The 23,260-nt window shown below is 44.5% G+C and overlaps 1 non-coding gene across 1 annotated transcript; it reads left to right on the top strand.

Moving 5' to 3' along the window:
* Positions 1–23,188: 23,188 nt before the first annotated feature.
* TRNAP-CGG (transfer RNA proline (anticodon CGG)) lies at positions 23,189–23,260 on the top strand. Its single transcript has one exon. It is a non-coding gene; the product is annotated as a tRNA-Pro (tRNA).

A 23,260-nucleotide genomic window follows, 5' to 3' on the forward strand; every position in this document is an offset into this window, starting at 1 on the left:
TGGCTTTGCAACACTCCTAACGTACCTCTTCAATTGAGCCCACACTAATTCGATTGGGTTCATGTCTGGTGATCTATATAAAAATAAAAAAAAAGCGTATAGAAAAAATTAATTACATTACAGTAAATAGAGAAAATTAAACATACAATATTGTACTGTTTATTAAACAAAATTTTTTTTTACAGTACTAGAGTGCTATCCAAAATTTTACTTGTACACTGTTGAAAGAATACTCACTCTGGTGGTGTGCGTTCCCAATTCATACCTTTCTCTTCCATAAATTTGGCTGAGGCGGAGTGTTTAGGATCATTGTCTTGGAATATCCTATGGTGAGTTGGGTAATATTTATTCACAAATGGCACCATACATTTCTCTACTATTGTTTCTTGGAAATATTTCTTATCCATGATTCCTACAGAAATCAAAAAATGTTGTTCATTAATAAGCAACTCCTTTTATTGTGCAGTTACACGTACTCTACAGTACAACATGTATTTTTACAGAACACAGGCACAGAATAAAGTATAGTACTGTACCTTCGAAAAATAATAGGGGACCAGCTCCTAATCGTGATATGCCTCCCCATACATGGACTTTCAATGGATGCTTTGGGCGTGGTTTTAAAGAGATATGGTTACGTTTCCTGAATGACATTCTGGAGAACCGCTCAAGGGCAACAGACGATTCATCTGTGAAAATGACATCATCAAATGTTTCACCACTCTCAATCCATCGCCGTGCCTGTTCCACTCTCTTTTCTTTATTCACATCTCTTATCATTGGAGATATCCTGTGAAGAGCCAAAAATAATGAAATCAGATACAGTTATGAAATTACAGATTTACAGATTACTGTATATACAGTAGACTGTATGTGCAGTATACTGTATTATATACCTACTGTATACATTAAACTGTACATACAGTACATTAAGTTACATACAGAGTAATATATATATACATACTGTACATACACACAAACACACACACACAGTATACAGTATGTAATCATCACAATAAGCCGGCAATGCTTCATTGCTGTCTCTGAGTGCCTATACAGTAGGTATCTCTTTTGGGATAGAATATATACAGTATATACACACACACATACTGTATATAGTATAAAGTACACACTCTGTATAATGATTTATGGCATTATTATATCACGTATCAAGGGATTATTAACAGTGCATTTACTGTATGGTTTATACTGCTTTCAGTATTTTACCTTGTTGCGCCAAAGGTCCATCCCATTTTCCGTCGCATCCTTCTGATGCTGGTGGCCGATATGTCCAGGTCATACTTGGAATGGAGAATTCGTTTTATTTGCAGAGCAGTACGCTCATCATCCTCACGAGTTAGTTCCTCCACAATTTGTTGCACTCTCCTACAGTACAATACAGTATGAAAAATATGAATTCATGAACAGCACAATCACAGTTACAATTGATGAAGTTTTTATTTTATTTCAAAAAAATTGTTTATGGTATAAAGCAAGTCATTTAAACATTACAGTAGTGTACAGTACGTACCATGTGCATTTTGTAGGAAATACAAATCTGGGCGTTGTTCTCTCGAATGCATGATAGCGCACCGTTTCTAAAGTGACTATAATGCCACTTTCCTTGAGCCATGCATGGATCTCTTTGATGGTTTTATTCTCTTTTTTCATGTTGGCGATTATCTTGCTCATCGTTTTGTTGATAGTTACTGGCATGTTGTCCAACTATAATTCCTGTATGGAGAGAAAACATTTGTGAATACTGTAGTCTAAAATTTACACATCTGAAAATGCATAAGAGTTTTATGATAGAAGTTAATACTGTACATGTTTACTATCCAGTACCTGATGTTCAAATTTAAGTATTGTATACTGTACAGTACTGAAAATACAACTTCAGTGTTATGGACTGCAATTAGTTTCCTGTATGAAACAGATACAGTACAGTAAATAACCCTCCTTGGAAGTGCATGGGCCCTGTGAGACTTACAGTAGTGTACAGCATAAGGGTCGACTGACATGATGTACACGCATTACATACAGTACATGTCAGTACTGTATGTAAATTCTTCAATTATTGCCTAACAACAATGCTGCTTACTGTATATTAAATACTGTAGGCCTAGAAATGTGCATCTCAATATAGTAGTTAAAAACACAGGGGCCTATGTGGATAAGCGAGTTCTATGCACACTAAAAATGGCCACCGACCGTGAACCCCCAGCACGTGGCAGCGCTCGTATATGTAGTGAGATACAGTATGGCATACATTTCACAGTTCAGGGGGCAATGCTGAAGGAGCGTCACAATCCCCTAGCTCAATTACATTGGGATAAGCGAGGTCTATGCACATTACGGTATACCGAGCTGGATCGCTTAGCAACCTGACAACATGGCCGCCGACCGTGAACTCCCAGCACGTGGCAGCGCTCGGATATGTAGTGAGATACAATATGGCATACATTTCACAGTTCAGGGGGCAATGCTGAAGGAGCGTCACAATCCCCTAGCTCAATTACATTGGGATAAGCGAGGTCTATGCACATTACGGTATACCGAGCTGGATCGCTTAGCAACCTGACAACATGGCCGCCGACCGTGAACTCCCAGCACGTGGCAGCGCTCGGATATGTAGTGAGATACAATATGGCATACATTTCACAGTTCAGGGGGCAATGCTGAAGGAGCGTCACAATCCCCTAGCTCAATTACATTGGGATAAGCGAGGTCTATGCACATTACGGTATACCGAGCTGGATCGCTTAGCAACCTGACAAAATGGCCGCCGACCGTGAACTCCCAGCACGTGGCAGCGCTCGGATATGGAGTGAGAGATGGTATACATTTTAAAATACACCGGGATAAGTTGTATAGGCCATGGAGCAATGCACAGGGACATTCATCATTTACGTACAGTATATAAATAATTGTAAACCGTAAATGAAAGAATTACCGGTCAAATACTGTATGACGAAACTGTGTCAATGAGCTGGAACAGTATGGCCTGTGAAGAAGTTTTCGAAGGCAGAAACGGAGAGCAAATTATCAGGAGATTTCTGAAAGGTCGGAGAAGATCCACACAGCAAGTCTGCTTACGAGGAAACAGCTTTGCAAAGTGGGTAGCGGGGCGGTGACTGAGACGCTCTTTTATTCACATTCACACAAAAGGAATTCTTACCGCTGTGATTGGTGCCAATATAGGCGCATTCATCCTTACACCAATCACAGAGCATACTGTACTTTTGAATGTGAATAAAAGAGCGTCTCAGTCACTGCCCGCTACCCACTTTGCAAATCTGTTTCCTCGTAGGCAGACTTGCTGTGTGGATCTTCTCCGACCTTTCAGAAATCTCCTGATAATTTGCTCTTCGTTTCTGCCTTCGAAAACTTCTTCACAGGCCATACTGTTCCAGCTCATTGACACAGTTTCGTTATACAGTATTTGACCGGTAATTCTTTCATTTACGGTTTACAATTATTTATATACTGTACGTAAATGATGAATGTCCCTGTGCATTGCTCCATGGCCTGTACAACTTATCCCGGTGTATTTTAAAATGTATACCATCTCTCACTCCATATCCGAGCGCTGCCACGTGCTGGGAGTTCACGGTCGGCGGCCATTTTGTCAGGTTGCTAAGCGATCCAGCTCGGTATACCGTAATGTGCATAGACCTCGCTTATCCCAATGTAATTGAGCTAGGGGATTGTGACGCTCCTTCAGCATTGCCCCCTGAACTGTGAAATGTATGCCATATTGTATCTCACTACATATCCGAGCGCTGCCACGTGCTGGGAGTTCACGGTCGGCGGCCATGTTGTCAGGTTGCTAAGCGATCCAGCTCGGTATACCGTAATGTGCATAGACCTCGCTTATCCCAATGTAATTGAGCTAGGGGATTGTGACGCTCCTTCAGCATTGCCCCCTGAACTGTGAAATGTATGCCATATTGTATCTCACTCCATATCCGAGCGCTGCCACGTGCTGGGAGTTCACGGTCGGCGGCCATTTTGTCAGGTTGCTAAGCGATCCAGCTCGGTATACCGTAATGTGCATAGACCTCGCTTATCCCAATGTAATTGAGCTAGGGGATTGTGACGCTCCTTCAGCATTGCCCCCTGAACTGTGAAATGTATGCCATATTGTATCTCACTACATATCCGAGCGCTGCCACGTGCTGGGAGTTCACGGTCGGCGGCCATGTTGTCAGGTTGCTAAACGATCCAGCTCGGTATACCGTAATGTGCATAGACCTCGCTTATCCCAATGTAATTGAGCTAGGGGATTGTGACGCTCCTTCAGCATTGCCCCCTGAACTGTGAAATGTATGCCATATTGTATCTCACTACATATCCGAGCGCTGCCACGTGCTGGGAGTTCACGGTCGGCGGCCATGTTGTCAGGTTGCTAAGCGATCCAGCTCGGTATACCGTAATGTGCATAGACCTCGCTTATCCCAATGTAATTGAGCTAGGGGATTGTGACGCTCCTTCAGCATTGCCCCCTGAACTGTGAAATGTATGCCATACTGTATCTCACTACATATACGAGCGCTGCCACGTGCTGGGGGTTCACGGTCGGTGGCCATTTTTAGTGTGCATAGAACTCGCTTATCCACATAGGCCCCTGTGTTTTTAACTACTATATTGAGATGCACATTTCTAGGCCTACAGTATTTAATATACAGTAAGCAGCATTGTTGTTAGGCAATAATTGAAGAATTTACATACAGTACTGACATGTACTGTATGTAATGCTTGTACATCATGTCAGTCGACCCTTATGCTGTACACTACTGTAAGTCTCACAGGGCCCATGCACTTCCAAGGAGGGTTATTTACTGTACTGTATCTGTTTCATACAGGAAACTAATTGCAGTCCATAACACTAATATTAAGCCCACTCCATTATCCACTCCTCCCCTGTGTATTAAACACCCCCTACCACCCTGGAAGTCATGTACCAGGGCCCCTTCATTCAGCACAATGCCCCCTTCTACAGTTTAGTGTTCTCCTTCCTGCCCCATCTGTGCAGTAAAGGAATAATTAGCAGAAATAATTTCTCCAGGTCCTACTGTACATACTGAGCGAAAGATAGAACCCCCCTATCCCCCGCGGAGCATCAAAGCTGCCGCTGATAGCTCCCCCCACCCCTTCCGCTGGTGAGTGGGTAGGGGCCCCAGTGCATTGCTGTGTCCAGGGGCCCACACTGCTGTTAAGATGGCTCTAGTAATTGAGCTAGGGGATTGTGACGCTCCTTCAGCATTGCCCCTGGACTGTACCATACTGTATCTCACTCCATATCCAAGCGCTGCCACGTGCTGGGAGTTCACGGTCGGTGGCCATTTTGTCAGGTTGCTAAGCGATCCAGCTCGGTATAACGTAATGTACATAGACCTTGCTTATCCCGGTGTACTACAGGTATGTGCAGTAGTACTGAATGATTGCTATCACTTGTGGTGAAACACCTATCTTATCAAATACAGTAACTACTGTACAGTATAGTTGTTCGCACAGGTGATGGTAATCATACTGTATATTTAAACTGAAGTCCGTAACAGAGCATTCTGTCCCTCCTGCAGAGGTTCTTGTTGGGAGGCACAGGGAAAAAAGGCAAATACTGTACAGTATTTGCACTTTACTGTTGTGCACTTTATTTGAAAATGTACAGTTGTTTGCTATTTTTAGCATGCTGTGCTTTACATGTTTTCTTATTGTGGTTTTTATATTTTTAGACAAAAGACAAAGAATGCAGACTACCAGATTTTACGGGAGTGCCAAAACCCACCCATCAGTGGCACAGAAACTTGCTGCATTAGTCCCACAAAAGAAGAAGAAAACTGCCAAGGCGGCTCAGAAAGAAAATGTGGTGAAACCACGAAAAAATGCCAAGGCAAAGAATAATACGTTGGAGATGATATGTGGTGTGGCAAATGATGTAATTGTTCCATCTCCTGCAGATCACAGTGTTCAGCCAATGAATCTGGAAATACCGGTGCTAGAGGACGTGACAAACACGCTGCATCAGGAAGCTTCTTTTTTGGACCATGTAGCCACCCCTGGACAAGAAGACATGACACATTCACCACGAAGAAGGTTGCATTTCACAGATGTGAACACCAAAGTGCAGGACTGCCAGTGTACCTGTCCTGTTTTACTAAAGGAGCTACTCAGTAAGGTGACCAATATGGAGTCAGAAGTTGGTGGACAGGTCAATCAGCTGCAGACCGATGTGGCTGGCCTTAAAGAAGGCATAAAGGAACAGATGGTAGAAGCCATGAAGAAAGTCATTGAACAAACGAGGGAAGAATGGCAAGTTGGAGTTTGCCGCACCATCATTGCAACACACCACCAAGCGGTTCAAGTCAGCGGCCTGGACGACCGAGGCCTGGAGGACCGCAGAGGAGGCCTGGAGGACCGCAGAGGAGGCCTGGAGGACCGCAGCGGACAGGACGAAGTCAGCGGCATGGACGACCACAGAGGAGGCCTGGAGGACCGCAGAGGAGGCCTGGACGACCGCAGAGGAGGCCTGGACGACCGCAGAGGAGGCCTGGACGACCGCAGAGGAGGCCTGGACGACCGCAGAGGAGGCCTGGACGACCGTAGAGGAGGCCTGGGGGACCGCAGCAGCGGACTGGACGAAGTCAGCGACTTGGACGACCGCAGAGGAGGCCTGGAGGACCGCAGAAGAGACCTGGAGGACCGCAGAGGAGGCCTGGACGACCGCAGAGGAGGCCTGGACGACCGCAGAGGAGGCCTGGACGACCGCAGAGGAGGCCTGGGGGACCGCAGCAGCGGACTGGACGAAGTCAGCGACTTGGACGACCGCAGAGGAGGCCTGGAGGACCGCAGAAGAGACCTGGAGGACCGCAGAGGAGGCCTGGACGACCGCAGAGGAGGCCTGGACGACCGCAGAGGAGGCCTGGACGACCGCAGAGGAGGCCTGGACGACCGTAGAGGAGGCCTGGGGGACCGCAGCAGCGGACTGGACGAAGTCAGCGACTTGGACGACCGCAGAGGAGGCCTGGAGGACCGCAGAGGAGGCCTGGAGGACCGCAGAGGAGGCCTGGAGGACCGCAGAGGAGGCCTGGAGGACCGCAGAGGTGGCCTGGAGGACCGCAGAGGAGGCCTGGAGGACCGCAGAGGAGGCCTGGACGACCGCAGAGGAGGCCTGGACGACCGCAGAGGAGGCCTGGGGGACCGTAGAGGAGGCCTGGGGGACCGCAGCAGCGGACTGGACGAAGTCAGCGACTTGGACGACCGCAGAGGAGGCCTGGAGGACCGCAGAGGCCTGGACCACAGCAGCGGACTGGGCGAAGTCAGCGACTTGGGCGACCGCAGAGGAGGCCTGGACGACTGCAGAGGAGGCCTGGACGACCGCAGAGGAGGCCTGGACGACCGCAGAGGAGGCCTGGACGACCGTAGAGGAGGCCTGGGGGACCGCAGCAGCGGACTGGACGAAGTCAGCGACTTGGACGACCGCAGAGGAGGCCTGGAGGACCGCAGAAGAGACCTGGAGGACCGCAGAGGCCTGGACCACAGCAGCGGACTGGACGAAGTCAGCGACTTGGGCGACCGCAGAGGAGGCCTGGACGACCACAGAGGCCTGGAGGACCGCAGAGGAAACCTGGAGGACCGCAGAGGAGGCCTGGAGGACCGCAGAGGAGGCCTGGAGGACCGCAGAAGAGACCTGGAGGACCGCAGAGGAGGCCTGGAGGACCGCAGAGGAGGCCTGGAGGACCGCAGAGGAGGCCTGGAGGACCGCAGAGGAGGCCTGGAGGACCGCAGAAGAGACCTGGAGGACCGCAGAGGAGGCCTGGAGGACCGCAGAGGAGGCCTGGAGGACCGCAGAGGAGGCCTGGAGGACCGCAGAGGAGGCCTGGAGGACCGCAGAGGAGGCCTGGACCACAGCAGCGGACTGGACGAAGTCAGCGACTTGGACGACCGCAGAGGAGGCCTGGAGGACCGCAGAAGAGACCTGGAGGACCGCAGAAGAGACCTGGAGGACCGCAGAAGAGACCTGGAGGACCGCAGAGGAGGCCTGGAGGACCGCAGAGGAGGCCTGGAGGACCGCAGAGGAGGCCTGGATGACCGCAGAGGGCTGGACGACCGCAGAGGCCTGGATTCAAGTGTGCTGTTGCCAGGAACACCAATGATGACCAGCACACCTGCTCACAGGCCACTTCGCAATACATTCGGAGGCTCTCTGAACAATATTGCCCTGGCTGTCATCTCAACTTCCCTGGACGACCATCTGTACAGAGCTTCAAATGGACATATTCAGAAATATGCATATTCTCTGTTCCAGCACCATGTACGGTACGACAAATACTTGACGTGGGCCAATCGTGTGAACTTTGATGGTTCCAAGGGCAAACTTCCGCTGCCCAAAAATCTGGTACATGACATCATGGCTAGGTGTGAACGCCGCGTGAGGATTGGTGATCCAGAAAAGAGGAAGATAAGGGATACCATAAACTCTGTGCTGAGAACGAAGAGGAAAATGACTTGGAAGCTCGACTATGATGAAACCAGATCATTACCTACCTCCTAGCTTCAGCACATCAGCTTCACACAGCTGAAGCTAAAAAATTGTGTCAATGTACCTGTATGACCTGTACATTTTCTGGGGCTGCATGCACTGTGCTGAATCCACTTGGAGCAGCTTGGTTACTCAAAGGGGAGTGCATGAACTTGGCTCACCACATTCCTGGTAATGTAAGGGCCTGTTACAAGTTGCCCCTTTTATTCCTGTTGATTTTTTGGGCGCTGCTGTATCTATCCAGTAGCAGCCGAGTCCATTGTGCTGTGTCCATCTGGGGCCTTGGGCTGCGTTTCCATCCAGGGGCTGCTGTTGTCAGTCCTCTATTCTGGTGTCCGTATGCGACAGTGTTAAAAAGCAAAAGACAAAAACGAAAAATAATTCAAAAAAGCAAAACCTAAAAATAAAGTACAAAAACCATTACCCCGCACCACCACCACAAAAAAATAAATTATAAAAATGTTAAAGTTGATATTGTTACTGTATTTGTGCTGTTACCTTTTGATTAAAGTACCGTACAGTATGTGTGATGTTGGCTTTATTACAATACAGTACAGTATGTGTGATGTTACATGTTCCAAATGATTTTGTCCGTAAATAAAGTGTTTCTTAAAATAAACATGACGTGGTTTCCAATGTTTGTATTCCCAACTTCCTGTACTGTATAAATTAGTACTACTGTACTGTATGATGGGAATTCAATTAAGAGTGGTATACTGTATGTAAAACAACTTGGTTAGGCATCTTGCATTTCATATTTTAATAAAAACCACAGGAAACTTCTATTTTTAAAAGTTTATTGAAGAAAAAAAAGGTGTTTTTTTTTAAATAAAGTTTGAAAGTTAATTAAAACAAAAAAGTAGTTTGTTCTTCGTTACATTCTTTTCTTGTGTATATAGATATCTGTGGGAAAAAAAAAAAAAAGTATTAAAGTAAAGACACTCATGTTCATTTGTTTTCCCAGAAAATTTGTGGAACCACACAGCCCAGCAATAAGTCATGCTGGGCTGTGTGGTTCCACAAAAGGCATGCGGTCCAAAGTGAAATAGTGGTGTCAGTGGTCAGCACTTTGACACGCTAACATTTGTGGAACCACACAGCCCAGCAATAAGTCATGCTGGGCTGTGTGGTTCCACAAAAGGCATGCGGTCCAAAGTGAAATAGTGGTGTCAGTGGTCAGCACTTTGACACGCTAACATTTGTGGAACCACACAGCCCAGCAATAAGTCATGCTGGGCTGTGTGGTTCCACAAAAGGCATGCGGTCCAAAGTGAAATAGTGGTGTCAGTGGTCAGCACTTTGACACACTAACATTTGTGGAACCACACAGCAATGCCTGACACACATAAAATGCCTGACACACACAAAATGCCTGACACACACAAAATGCCTGACACACACATGCTGGAGGGAAAACACATGTTTGCCAAACAGTCGACAGCACATGTCGGCCAGATGGCCGACCAAACTTGCTCCAAATCACCCCAAACTGGACAGAAAGCACGCCAGCACACTCAGGAGGTACACCACAGCTAAATTACGAGAGAATTTCATTACAAACAGCCAGATCTTGCAGATTATCTGCCAGATAATTGTATGGTGTACAGTATGCCTATCTTATACAGTAGAAAAAGATACTATACAATGGAGTACAATAACAAACATTTATTAAAAAAAAAAAAAAAATTTAAAATGATCTTAACAACAAATTAAAAAAGTGGTCCACTAAGAGGTGGACCACCACCCGCAGGAGCAGAACGGCACGCTGCAACTGTTCTGTGGGAAAAAAAGGACAGTATTACAAAACAAATACTGAATACTTTACAGTGTAGTAATGGCAATACAGTACTTTACTCTATATTAGACAATCTTGTTATTTACAATGTACAGTACTGTATTGTCAGTACAGTAAATCAAACACTACTGTATGCTGTCGAGGTAATTTAAACATTGCTTTAGTTTACCTCTTGTATAAGTGGGCTGCTGCCTGCCCGCTTCTGGGCCAGCCCACCTATCTTGCCCCTGTCTGGGGCCCCCATAAATCATTGGCACTATATTGGAGAAAAAAAAACATTTAGTCACATTCAAATACTATACAATTATTACTGTATACTGTAGGTACAGTATTATACTGTATTGCTGGTATTCAAAATATAAAGTACTGTACAAGAGTTTAGCTTCAATAGGTCATAAACAAATTGTCAAAGGAATAAAACACCACAGTACAAATACTGTAGACATTTACTGTATGTATTAGCAGTCATGACATTTCATGACCGCTTCAGAAAAAAGAGGGTTACAGTACTGTAGGTGGTGTTGTAGGGAGTACTATCAATAATAGTGGACTGTACTCAGAGCCAGCCATAAATATTATGATTCCCTAGTCAAGTTTTTGGATGCTGCCCCCTTGCACAGACGCTATTTCCGCCTCTGATCCTGTACCCCTTTCCCAGCACCATCACCCCTCAACCATAGCAGTCCTCATTTTGGTGCTCCTCCAACCTACAGTACTGTATGTTTAAAATAGCAACAGTGTGCACATTCGGTGTGCATCCCAAAACGGTGCATGTTCTTGCTGGGAAGGGGCATGGACACACAGTAATTCCCCAATCTGAAATGACGCCACACAGTACTGCAACTTTATTCACAACATATCATGCAATAGTGTCTCTTATTCTCGTTATGCTTGCTTCGCTCGCCATGCGGTGGGCACGGTGCCTCGCTACGCTCTGCACACTATTATATCAGTAGTCAGGAAAGGCAGCATGCATTTGTGGAGTGAAGAGGGTGAAAAAAGAGAGAAAGTACAGTATGTACTGTAAGGTTATGTCAGAGGGTGTGAAGATGATCAGCTCAGTGTTATACATGTTACAGTAAGTTAGAATACAGTACAGTGCATTATGTATTTATATTTTATTACCAGGTGTCTCCTCCACTGGTTGGCGACGGACTGTAAAAAGATAAAATACAGTTAGTCATATCAGTTTGACTTAAAATAATGTTGGAGAAAAAAAATACTGTAATTACAGTACCAACTATTGCTACTGTACAGTATATTTACCAAAAATGTATTCTGGCTCGTCGTCTGTGGGTAAAAGAGAAGAATATTATAAGATACAGTATACAGTAAAAAGTATAGTAATAGTACACTAGTGTCCAGGCCCAGTGTCAGGTGGGTAAAAAAAGGTATGCTTGTGACAGGCATGGTGATTCCAAGGGACCCCACCGAGACCATCAGAAAATTTGTGAGTGACCCGTATGCCGGTGATTATGACTAGAATAAGGTAGCAACTCTTTTTTCTTTTGAATTATGTATACTGTACAGTACTGTATGTGCATATTGTACAGTACACTTAAAATATTTAGCAGTTACTGTAGTGGTAATTTTTGGGATGACAGTATTAGCATACTGTAAGCATCCAACTGAGGCCCCCAAACAGATGCCGCCACTAGGTACAGTACGTGCCTCTCGTGCCTAATGGGAAATTCATCACTGACAGTATCTAGAGAGATGAATGGAGAGACAGTGACAAGGGGTGAGAGAGAGAGAGAGAGAGAGAGAGAGAGAGAGAAATTGAGTAAGATGGGTGTTTTTTTTAGAACAGGATGTTGTCCATACAGTAGCAACCAATCAAATATTACCTACTGTACTGTATTATCGTCTGTAAGTGTAACTAGATACTGTAAATGTTAATGTGGGATGTGATCGGTTGCTACTGTATGGGCAATATCACCAGTTCAAACAAAAACAATTTTCATCCGATTTCTACGCATTTGCCAGAAAAATCTGATGAAAAGTGCTACTCTGATGGCATCAGATCAATGTCAGTAATAATTCTTACCACTAAATGCAGCAGCATCATCATCATCATCATCCTCCTCCTCCTCCATGGCCTGTTCCAGTGTAGGGCCTGTGAAAAAAAACATTAATGTGAAAAAAAAAAGTTCATTCCAGGAAATACACATACCCTCCAACATGACCCGCCCCACTAGGTACAAAATGCTCTGGTTCTGGACTTCCCTCTTAATTTATTATTGCCATCACCTGTGAAGAAACAGCTTTCTTATCATATAACTAGTTCAACACAGGTGATGGAAATCATAAATTAAGAGGGAAGTCTAGAAACAGAGCAGTGCGGCGGGTCATGTTGGAGGGTCTGCATACAGAAACATAGAATTTGATGACAAATACTGTAAGAACCACTTTGGCCATCTAATCTGCCTCTTTTTTTTAACCTTTTTTTTACATCAAACCTTATTTGATCCTTATTTCTTTGTAAGGATATCCTTATGTATGTCTCTTCCATGCATGTTTAAATACTGTAGCTCTACTGTTTTAGGCTCTATCACCTCTGATGGGAGGCTATTCCACTTGTCCACTGCACTTTCTGTGAAGTAATTTTTCTTAAAATTCCCCCTGAACCTCGCCCCCCTCCAGTCTCCGTGCACATCCTCGTGTCCTATTGTGTTTGCTTTTGGATTCGGACTTGTTTTGGATCCTGGTGCTTTTTTTCAAAAACCTCTCAAAAACAGCTTAAATCGTAGAATTTGGGGGTATTTTTGATCCTACTGTATAGTGTTATTAACCTCAATGACCATAATTTCCACTCATTTCCAGTCTATTCTGAACACCTCACAATATTATTTGTAGTCCTAAAATTTTCACCGAGGTCACTGGATGACTAAGCTAAGCGACCCAAGTGGCCGGCACAAACACCTGGCCCATTTAGGAGTGGCAGTGCAGTGGCAGACAGGATGTCACTTATAACAATTTTCCCCAAACATCACATGATGCAAAGATAAATAAATAAAAAAAGAGGTGCAAGATGGAATTGTGATTGGGCCCTCCCAACCACCCTTATGTTATATAAACAGGGTCTGCCACACGACTGTGGCTGAAATGACTGGTTGGTTTGGGCCCCCACCAAAAAAAGAAGCAATCAATCTCTCCTTGCTCAAACTGGCTCTACAGAGGCAAGATGTACCGGACTGGACTTACTTAATGGGTGCAGTGAGGTGATGGACATAGAGTCCTCCGCCACCGCCTGTGACAGTGTAGGGCCTGTGAAAGCAAAAATTCCATGAAATATACTTTTGTATTCTGTGTTGAATACAGTAAAGCAAAAATTCAGTCAGGAATTGGAGGAGGAGAGTAGATTTCGCACACAGAGACGAGAATGTCGAGGCCAGAATCAGGGGGTAGTGGAGGAGGGTTAGGATACCGTACCTCACCCTGTTGGGATTGCTGCAATCATGATGCATCAGGATCACCCTGCTGGTCATGCAAACCCAACCCATTGGTTTAACACAATGTACAGTACAGTACAATACTTTAGTTTACTTACCAAGTTGGGGAGAGGGCTTTTTCTCCCCTTCCTCATCACTGTCAATAATTACTGAGTGGAAAATAAAAAAATATTATAAACAAAATACAGTAGAGTACAGTTACTACAAAATTGCACAGTAGTACAGTGCTACAGGAGGCAGAGATATATTCATAATACAGTAGGAGCAGAATGACTGTCCAGTGGTAGGGGACATACAGTACTGTACTGTGCCTGTATTTAACTCGTGTTGGAGGAGAGGCGATTTCGCACACAGAGGCGAAAAGGGGTCTTCACAGTGAGGGAAATACTGTACAGTACATGTTTGGAATTCCCTGCCTGAAAAGTAATAAAAGTGGACTTGGTCAATACTTTTAAGAATGGGCTTGAGAAAATCCTACTGTACTTACTATACTGTGGCGGCTCCTCCGACGACTCAGAGTCCACGTAAGTGACATCTGTGTTGAATATAAAAAAAACAAAAAGAAAAGTCAATGGGATTTCTGCAATCAGGATACCGCTGTCGGTCACTTGACTGCTGGAATCCTGACCACTGGTCACGCAAACCCAAGCCATTGGTACTGTTAATAAATCAATGAATGTAGAATGTAGAGTACTGTACAGTAGATTACAATTCTTACCAGGCTGGCCTGAAGGCTCCCCCATTTCCTCCTCCTCGGTATCAATAACAAGGCGGTCTGTGTGTACAAGATAACAAGTATTGTAAAATAAAAAAATTACAGTAATACTGTAGGAAACTAGTGTGTCTGTAACAAAAATAATGATTACCACTTCCAGAGCTCTGCTGGTCAGACGGTGTTGGTGGTGGTGGTGGTGGTGGTGGTACTGTGAGAAAAAACAACAGTGCTGTAAGTGAAGCTGTCAATTTGTAACATGTACTATACAGTATCCAGGACACATGTACAGTAGTGTAACAACGATGACAGTCACACCAGAATTCTCGTTACACAATACCTGGCAGCGCAGCAGGTGGTGGTGGTGGTGGTGGTGGTGTTGTTGGTACTGTGGGAAAAAAAATAACAGTACTGTAAGTGAAGCTGTCAATTGGAAACATGTACTGTACAGTATCCAGGACACATGTACAGTAGTGTAACGATGACAGTCACACCAGAATTCTCGTTACACAATACCTGGCAGCGCAGCAGGTGGTGGTGGTGGTGGTGTTGTTGGTACTGTGGGAAAAAAAATAACAGTACTGTAAGTGAAGCTGTCAATTTGAAACATGTACTGTACAGTATCCAGGACACATGTACAGTAGTGTAACAACGATGACAGTAGCACCAGAATTCTCGTTACACAATACCTGGCAGCGCAGCAGGTGGTGGTGGTGGTGGTGGTGGTGGTGGTGGTGGTGTTGGTACTGTGGGAAAAAAAATAACAGTACTGTAAGTGAAGCTGTCAATTGGAAACATGTACTGTACAGTATCCAGGACACATGTACAGTAGTGTAACGATGACAGTCACACCAGAATTCTCGTTACACAATACCTGGCAGCGCAGCAGGTGGTGGTGGTGGTGGTGGTGGTGTTGTTGGTACTGTGGGAAAAAAAATAACAGTACTGTAAGTGAAGCTGTCAATTGGAAACATGTACTGTACAGTATCCAGGACACATGTACAGTAGTGTAACGATGACAGTCACACCAGAATTCTCGTTACACAATACCTGGCAGCGCAGCAGGTGGTGGTGGTGGTGGTGTTGTTGGTACTGTGGGAAAAAAAATAACAGTACTGTAAGTGAAGCTGTCAATTTGAAACATGTACTGTACAGTATCCAGGACACATGTACAGTAGTGTAACAACGATGACAGTAGCACCAGAATTCTCGTTACACAATACCTGGCAGCGCAGCAGGTGGTGGTGGTGGTGGTGGTGGTGGTGGTGTTGGTACTGTGGGAAAAAAAATAACAGTACTGTAAGTGAAGCTGTCAATTGGAAACATGTACTGTACAGTATCCAGGACACATGTACAGTAGTGTAACGATGACAGTCACACCAGAATTCTCGTTACACAATACCTGGCAGCGCAGCAGGTGGTGGTGGTGGTGGTGTTGTTGGTACTGTGGGAAAAAAAATAACAGTACTGTAAGTGAAGCTGTCAATTTGAAACATGTACTGTACAGTATCCAGGACACATGTACAGTAGTGTAACAACGATGACAGTAGCACCAGAATTCTCGTTACACAATACCTGGCAGCGCAGCAGGTGGTGGTGGTGGTGGTGGTGGTGGTGGTGGTGGTACTGTGGGAAAAAAAATAACAGTACTGTAAGTGAAGCTGTCAATTTGAAACATGTACTGTACAGTATCCAGGACCAAAAAGGGGTCCGGCCAATAAACAATCTGCATCAGAGAAGCAAGATACAGTATGCTTAAAGTATACAGTACTATATACTAGATCGCCAACAAACGTAAATTAACAAACAACTATCACTGGAATTTACCATCCTCATCCCGTAGCGAAGCACGGGTATTCAGCTATCTACAATGTTATTTATACTTTGTGTTTAATATTTACATTTAGTTTTGTAAACAGACATTCTTAACATTAACGGATTGCAGCGAGTTATCTGTGATGGTCAGGACAGGGGGTTGGGACTATAGAAATCACTATGTACTGTACACTACTGTATTTGACAATACTTACCAGCTTGGCGGCGCCTGTCCCGCCTCCTGTGACGTCGTGCTACCAGCCCTGTAAAAATATATATACAGTATAATGGCAGCATACTGTACAGCCAATGAAATTCAACATTGACAGCATCTTTATGACATCACAATAAATGGAATTGTTCATTCTAGTACCCTGCACCTAATCACTCAGGAGGGCATAGTGTACTGTACTGTCTTCAAAACTTAAGGGGCACATTTCTAAATGTGACATACAGTACACTTACAGTATCGCTACAGTACAGTAGGTCCAGGGTATTAGACAGAACACTACCTTTATAGACATTGTAACACACATAAGCATTGCCCTTATAAACATTATGACACACATCAGCATGCAGCCCTCCCACCCTTAACCATCTCAGTACTGTTCATTACATTACAAATTGATTTCATGACAGATGATGCAGTACTCACCTGAATTCATCTTATTCACGTCATGTCACAGTAGTGCAGTTTATTCACGTCACAGTACTGTCCTTGATTCACGTTGTGTCACACAGTAGAGCACCGTATTCACGTCACAGTACTGTCCTTGATTCACGTTGTGTCACACAGTAGAGCACCGTATTCACGTCACAGTACTGTCCTTGATTCACGTTGTGTCACACAGTAGAGCACCGTATTCACGTCACAGTACTGTCCTTGATTCACGTTGTGTCACACAGTAGAGCACCTTATTCACGTTACTGTACTGTACGTCACAGTAGTGCAGTAGTATATCCACATTACGTCACAAAGTAGAGATCTGCCAGTCATGAACCTTATGCAAGAGTAATGCACGTCAGAACACATTAGGCCACTGTAACATCCCTTAGAATAATTTCTGCCAAAGTAACATCCCTTAGAACACTGTACTATCTGAAACACAAATTTCGGCACACTGCACGACACACTGCAATTAAACCACACAATGCACTGCACGACTGCATAGTGTATGCACTGCGTGATATGACAAACTGCACATTTCCCTGCAAAATATGATACAATGTACACTACACAAAAAACTGCAATTACCACATGTGTATACAGTACACTGCACGACAGTGCTGGCCCTAGCCAGGTACAGATACAGCCGCAGTCACGCAAAATATAGGCATGCCGCATATCATTTTAATCAGCAGAAGCTGCTGGTGCCCCTAAGCATAGCAAATGCCCTAGGCATTTGCCTACTGTAGTTTGCCTATGCCTAAGGCCGGCTCTGCTGCACGATGTGATTCACTATGTATTACACTCACTGCACAATACCATATACTGAATGTACACTGCATGACACGCTGCAATTACGCAGCACGATACACTGTGATACATTGCATATACTGTACACTGCATGATACTGTACACTGCACAATCGTAGACCACCTGGATTGTAAAGAACTACTGTATATACACAAGTTTAAAAAAATAACAATTGTTTTTGTAAAACGCATGTCGATCTTTTTCCATGTCAACTTAACGACCATGTCAACCTACAGTAACTGGTGTCAACCAATTTCAAAAGCCGCACCATCTAGGTCGACGCAAAAAAACAAATTGACCTTTTGACCCGGGTTAATGTTTGGTCCTTGTTTAACCATTTGTTTACCACAAATACTGTACAGTGCTGTATAGACCGGATACCTGCTGCTACAGCAGCCCCTGCTATAATGTACTGTACCTGTAACTACAGTAACTTAAAGTACAGTAATCTACAGTAATGTACTGTACTTACAATCCCTTATGGCCTGCAGGCGTCGTGGGGTCCTCCTCACGAGGTCGCTCCATCTCCTCTGGAGAGACCTCACCGTTCTCCTCCGGTTGTAGGTCTGGAGGATAGCCCTACTTGCCCTCCTATATGCTCTAACTTTCTCCTCGTTGCTGGCGAGAGTTCTGTCCCGCCAGCGAACGAGGAGACGCAGCTCACCCAGAGCATAGGGACGGTCACGTACAGCAGCCATGCTTATGCTCAATGAGCGATCCAGACGTCGTGCGTCTCAGACGTCGTGCGTCTCAGACGTCGTGCGTTCCAGGCATTCAACGTACAGTACTGTAGTTACTGTACTTTGTGACAGTTTCCCTTAGTTTTAAATATGCCCTTTCTTTGACCACAGTATTTTCCACTGTCTTGCCCTACGCCCTTCCCTCCTGGGAGCCTTCACAGGTCTTATGCTATACACAAATACCGAAGATGCACAGTCCGTCAGAATACACTCATTTCATTCACGCTGTTTGGGTGCATTTAGCGTAAAGAATCGCTCCTGCAGATGTACTTTGATTTATGTGAAACCTGTGTGCATCCTTCCATTGACTGTCTTACAATGTAAATAAAATAATACAGTGCATTATTACAGAAAAAAAAAAAAGAAAGAAAGCACATCATGTCTCGAACCCTGGACCCCCAGTGAGGGAGGTGGGAGCCTTCACCCCTAGCCCACGATGCCTCATGAGAGATTTCTAATTTCATGTGTGAAAGTACTGCAAACAGCGCCCGGCCCTCGCCCCATTGCTGTTGGTTTATGCCTTAGAGGACTCGGACGCTCGCATTTGTAAAGCACGGTGTTTTCCTCCGCCTCCTGCTAGCCTGTTGCCCTTCCCCCATGGGAGCCTGCACAGATCATGCAGTAGACAGGGAGGGAATGCAGGTCATGTGCAATACACAAACGCCCACTGTAGTACTATTTTGCTCACTTACAGTACCGTACTGTAGGTTGCATTTAGCGTAAAGAATCGCTCCTGCAGATGTACTTTGATTTATGTGAAACCTGTGTGCATCCTTCCATTGGATGTACTGTATTGGAGAGAAAAAAAAAATGTTAAAGTGAATGTCACGGGAACACATTAAAAATAAGGTTGGCACTTCCTTCCCATTGGTGTTGGTTTACAGTATGCCGTAGTGTACTCGGACGCTCATGTACTGTAATTGCATTTCAAAGGCACTGTATTTTCCATCGTCTCCCCCCTACCCCCATCGCCCTTCCCCCCTGGGGGCTTGCACAGGGAGGAAATTCAGGTCCTGTGCAATGCACAAACGCTGAAGATCTACAGTACTGTTTTGCTTAGTTGGTAGCGTCAGAATACACTCATTTCATTCACGCTGTTTGGGTGCATTTAGCGTAAAGAATCGCTCCTGCAGATGTACTTTGATTTATGTGAAACCTGTGTGCATCCTTCCATTGACTGTCTTACAATGTAAATAAAATAATACAGTGCATTATTACAGAAAAAAAAAAAAAAAAGAAAGAAAGCACATCATGTCTCGAACCCTGGACCCCCAGTGAGGGAGGTGGGAGCCTTCACCCCTAGCCCACGATGCCTCATGAGAGATTTCTAATTTCATGTGTGAAAGTACTGCAAACAGCGCCCGGCCCTCGCCCCATTGCTGTTGGTTTATGCCTTAGAGGACTCGGACGCTCGCATTTGTAAAGCACGGTGTTTTCCTCCGCCTCCTGCTAGCCTGTTGCCCTTCCCCCATGGGAGCCTGCACAGATCATGCAGTAGACAGGGAGGGAATGCAGGTCATGTGCAATACACAAACGCCCACTGTAGTACTATTTTGCTCACTTACAGTACCGTACTGTAGGTTGCATTTAGCGTAAAGAATCGCTCCTGCAGATGTACTTTGATTTATGTGAAACCTGTGTGCATCCTTCCATTGGATGTACTGTATTGGAGAGAAAAAAAAAATGTTAAAGTGAATGTCACGGGAACACATTAAAAATAAGGTTGGCACTTCCTTCCCATTGGTGTTGGTTTACAGTATGCCGTAGTGTACTCGGACGCTCATGTACTGTAATTGCATTTCAAAGGCACAGTATTTTCCATCGTCTCCCCCCTACCCCCATCGCCCTTCCCCCCTGGGGGCCTGCACAGGGAGGAAATTCAGGTCCTGTGCAATGCACAAACGCTGAAGATCTACAGTACTGTTTTGCTTAGTTGGTAGCGTCAGAATACACTCATTTCATTCACGCTGTTTGGGTGCATTTAGCATAAAGAATCGCTCCTGCAGATGTACTTTGATTTATGTGAAACCTGTGTGCATCCTTCCATTGACTGTCTTACAATGTAAATAAAATAATACAGTGCATTATTACAGAAAAAAAAAAAAAAAAGAAAGAAAGCACATCATGTCTCGAACCCTGGACCCCCAGTGAGGGAGGTGGGAGCCTTCACCCCTAGCCCACGATGCCTCATGAGAGATTTCTAATTTCATGTGTGAAAGTACTGCAAACAGCGCCCGGCCCTCGCCCCATTGCTGTTGGTTTATGCCTTAGAGGACTCGGACGCTCGCATTTGTAAAGCACGGTGTTTTCCTCCGCCTCCTGCTAGCCTGTTGCCCTTCCCCCATGGGAGCCTGCACAGATCATGCAGTAGACAGGGAGGGAATGCAGGTCATGTGCAATACACAAACGCCCACTGTAGTACTATTTTGCTCACTTACAGTACCGTACTGTAGGTTGCATTTAGCGTAAAGAATCGCTCCTGCAGATGTACTTTGATTTATGTGAAACCTGTGTGCATCCTTCCATTGGATGTACTGTATTGGAGAGAAAAAAAAAAATGTTTAAGTGAATGTCACGGGAACACATTAAAAATAAGGTTGGCACTTCCTTCCCATTGGTGTTGGTTTACAGTATGCCGTAGTGTACTCGGACGCTCATGTACTGTAATTGCATTTCAAAGGCACAGTATTTTCCATCGTCTCCCCCCTACCCCCATCGCCCTTCCCCCCTGGGGGCCTGCACAGGGAGGAAATTCAGGTCCTGTGCAATGCACAAACGCTGAAGATCTACAGTACTGTTTTGCTTAGTTGGTAGCGTCAGAATACACTCATTTCATTCACGCTGTTTGGGTGCATTTAGCGTAAAGAATCGCTCCTGCAGATGTACTTTGATTTATGTGAAACCTGTGTGCATCCTTCCTTTGACTGTCTTACAATGTAAATAAAATAATACAGTGCATTATTACAGAAAAAAAAAAAAAAAGAAAGAAAGCACATCATGTCTCGAACCCTGGACCCCCAGTGAGGGAGGTGGGAGCCTTCACCCCTAGCCCACGACGCCTCATGAGAGATTTCTAATTTCATGTGTGAAAGTACTGCAAACAGCGCCCGGCCCCCGCCCCATTGCTGTTGGTTTATGCCTTAGAGGACTCGGACGCTCGCATTTGTAAAGCACGGTGTTTTCCTCCGCCTTCTGCTAGTCCTCCATTCCCATTATGCATTAGCGAACTCAGACGCTCATATATTTTAAAAGCACGGTGTTTATACATTGTACTGTACATTCTTCCTTTTACACAATTACTGTAGTTGCGTCTCCATACACATACAGTACTGTACTCCATACTTTTTCCACCGCCTCCCGTTACGCCTACAGTATTGCCAGAGCTGTAGATCAATCCGCCGCTATATTGTACGATCGAAAGTACTGGATTAGTGGAGCATTAGCCACACAGTGGTGGAGATGTGTAATGCATGATGAGTATCTAGATCGTCTCAACGCGCCTGCCTGTGATTAAACTCAGCTATCGCCTTAGCGTGGCTAAACGCCCGTCTCGGTGGAGAAACAGTCAAGATAAAGGTGGCTACATCTGTATGTTATTTTTAAAATGTTTCATCTTCATTAAATGAAATTGTTGGTTTCTCCAGTTATTTGCATTTTTTCTTAAATAATTAGAGTTTTACTTTAAAAATGTTAAAAACTGAATAAGAAGTTATTTGGCTAGTGGCTTGTTGGTCAGGGTGTATGATTCTTGCTTCGGGTGCTAAAGGTCCCAGGTTCATATCCTGGATGAGCCTGTTTTCTCAGGTTCTTTAAAAGTGCTTAGTTCAATTATCTGATAGTATTTTAAAATACTAATGTATTCCAACAGTTTCACTTCCAATTTCATTAGTATACATGAAAATACATGAACAGTAGGCTCGTTGGTATAGGGGTATGATTCTCGCTTAGGGTGCGAGAGGTCCTGGGATTAAATCGCAGACGAGCCCATCTTCTCAGGTTCTTTTAAATACCATGGTTCCATTATCTGATTGATGTCAATTGCCTGAGTCAAAAGCATCAAGTGAATTTTTCTTTTGCCAATCCATAAAAAAAAGTATATACTTATGCATATTTAGTAAACTGTCAACCATTTGGTGGTATATTGGGTAAACTGTAGATTCCATTTTGTCTAAGTAACTTTGAGTGGCTTCAAAGAAGTCTCATTTTGACAAATACAAAACAGTCAAAATGAAATTACAGGTTTTTCTCTTACCTTGCTTTTTTCTAAGAAACAATGAGTGGCTTAAAAGAATAGTCTCTTTTTGACAAACAAAAAGGTCAACAATTAATTGCAGGTTTTTGTTTTTTTCTTTCTTCTTGGTCTGTATGCTTAAGTTGCACACAGTATGAGACAAGTCTTAGGTTCCAGCTATTAGAAAAGTTAAAACTCTATAGGAACCCATAAATCTTGGCACTGAAATTTCCAAATATGCATACTTGGACCAAAAATTGACCTTAAGGAAACATTTTAGCTATGCTACAAATAATTTTTTTAAATAGTTATGGTATTTTTAAAATGTAACATCTTTTTTTCCAGCTTATTGCATTTTTTTATTAAATAATTTGAGTTTGACTTTAAAAATGGTAAAATCTGAATGAGAAGACCTTAGGCAGATGGCTCGTTGGTCTAGGGGTATGATTCTCGCTTCGGGTGCGAGAGGTCCCGGGTTCAAATCCCGGACGAGCCC

This window comes from Pseudophryne corroboree, chromosome 3, assembly GCF_028390025.1.
Source record: "Pseudophryne corroboree isolate aPseCor3 chromosome 3, aPseCor3.hap2, whole genome shotgun sequence".
NCBI lineage: Eukaryota > Metazoa > Chordata > Amphibia > Anura > Myobatrachidae > Pseudophryne > Pseudophryne corroboree.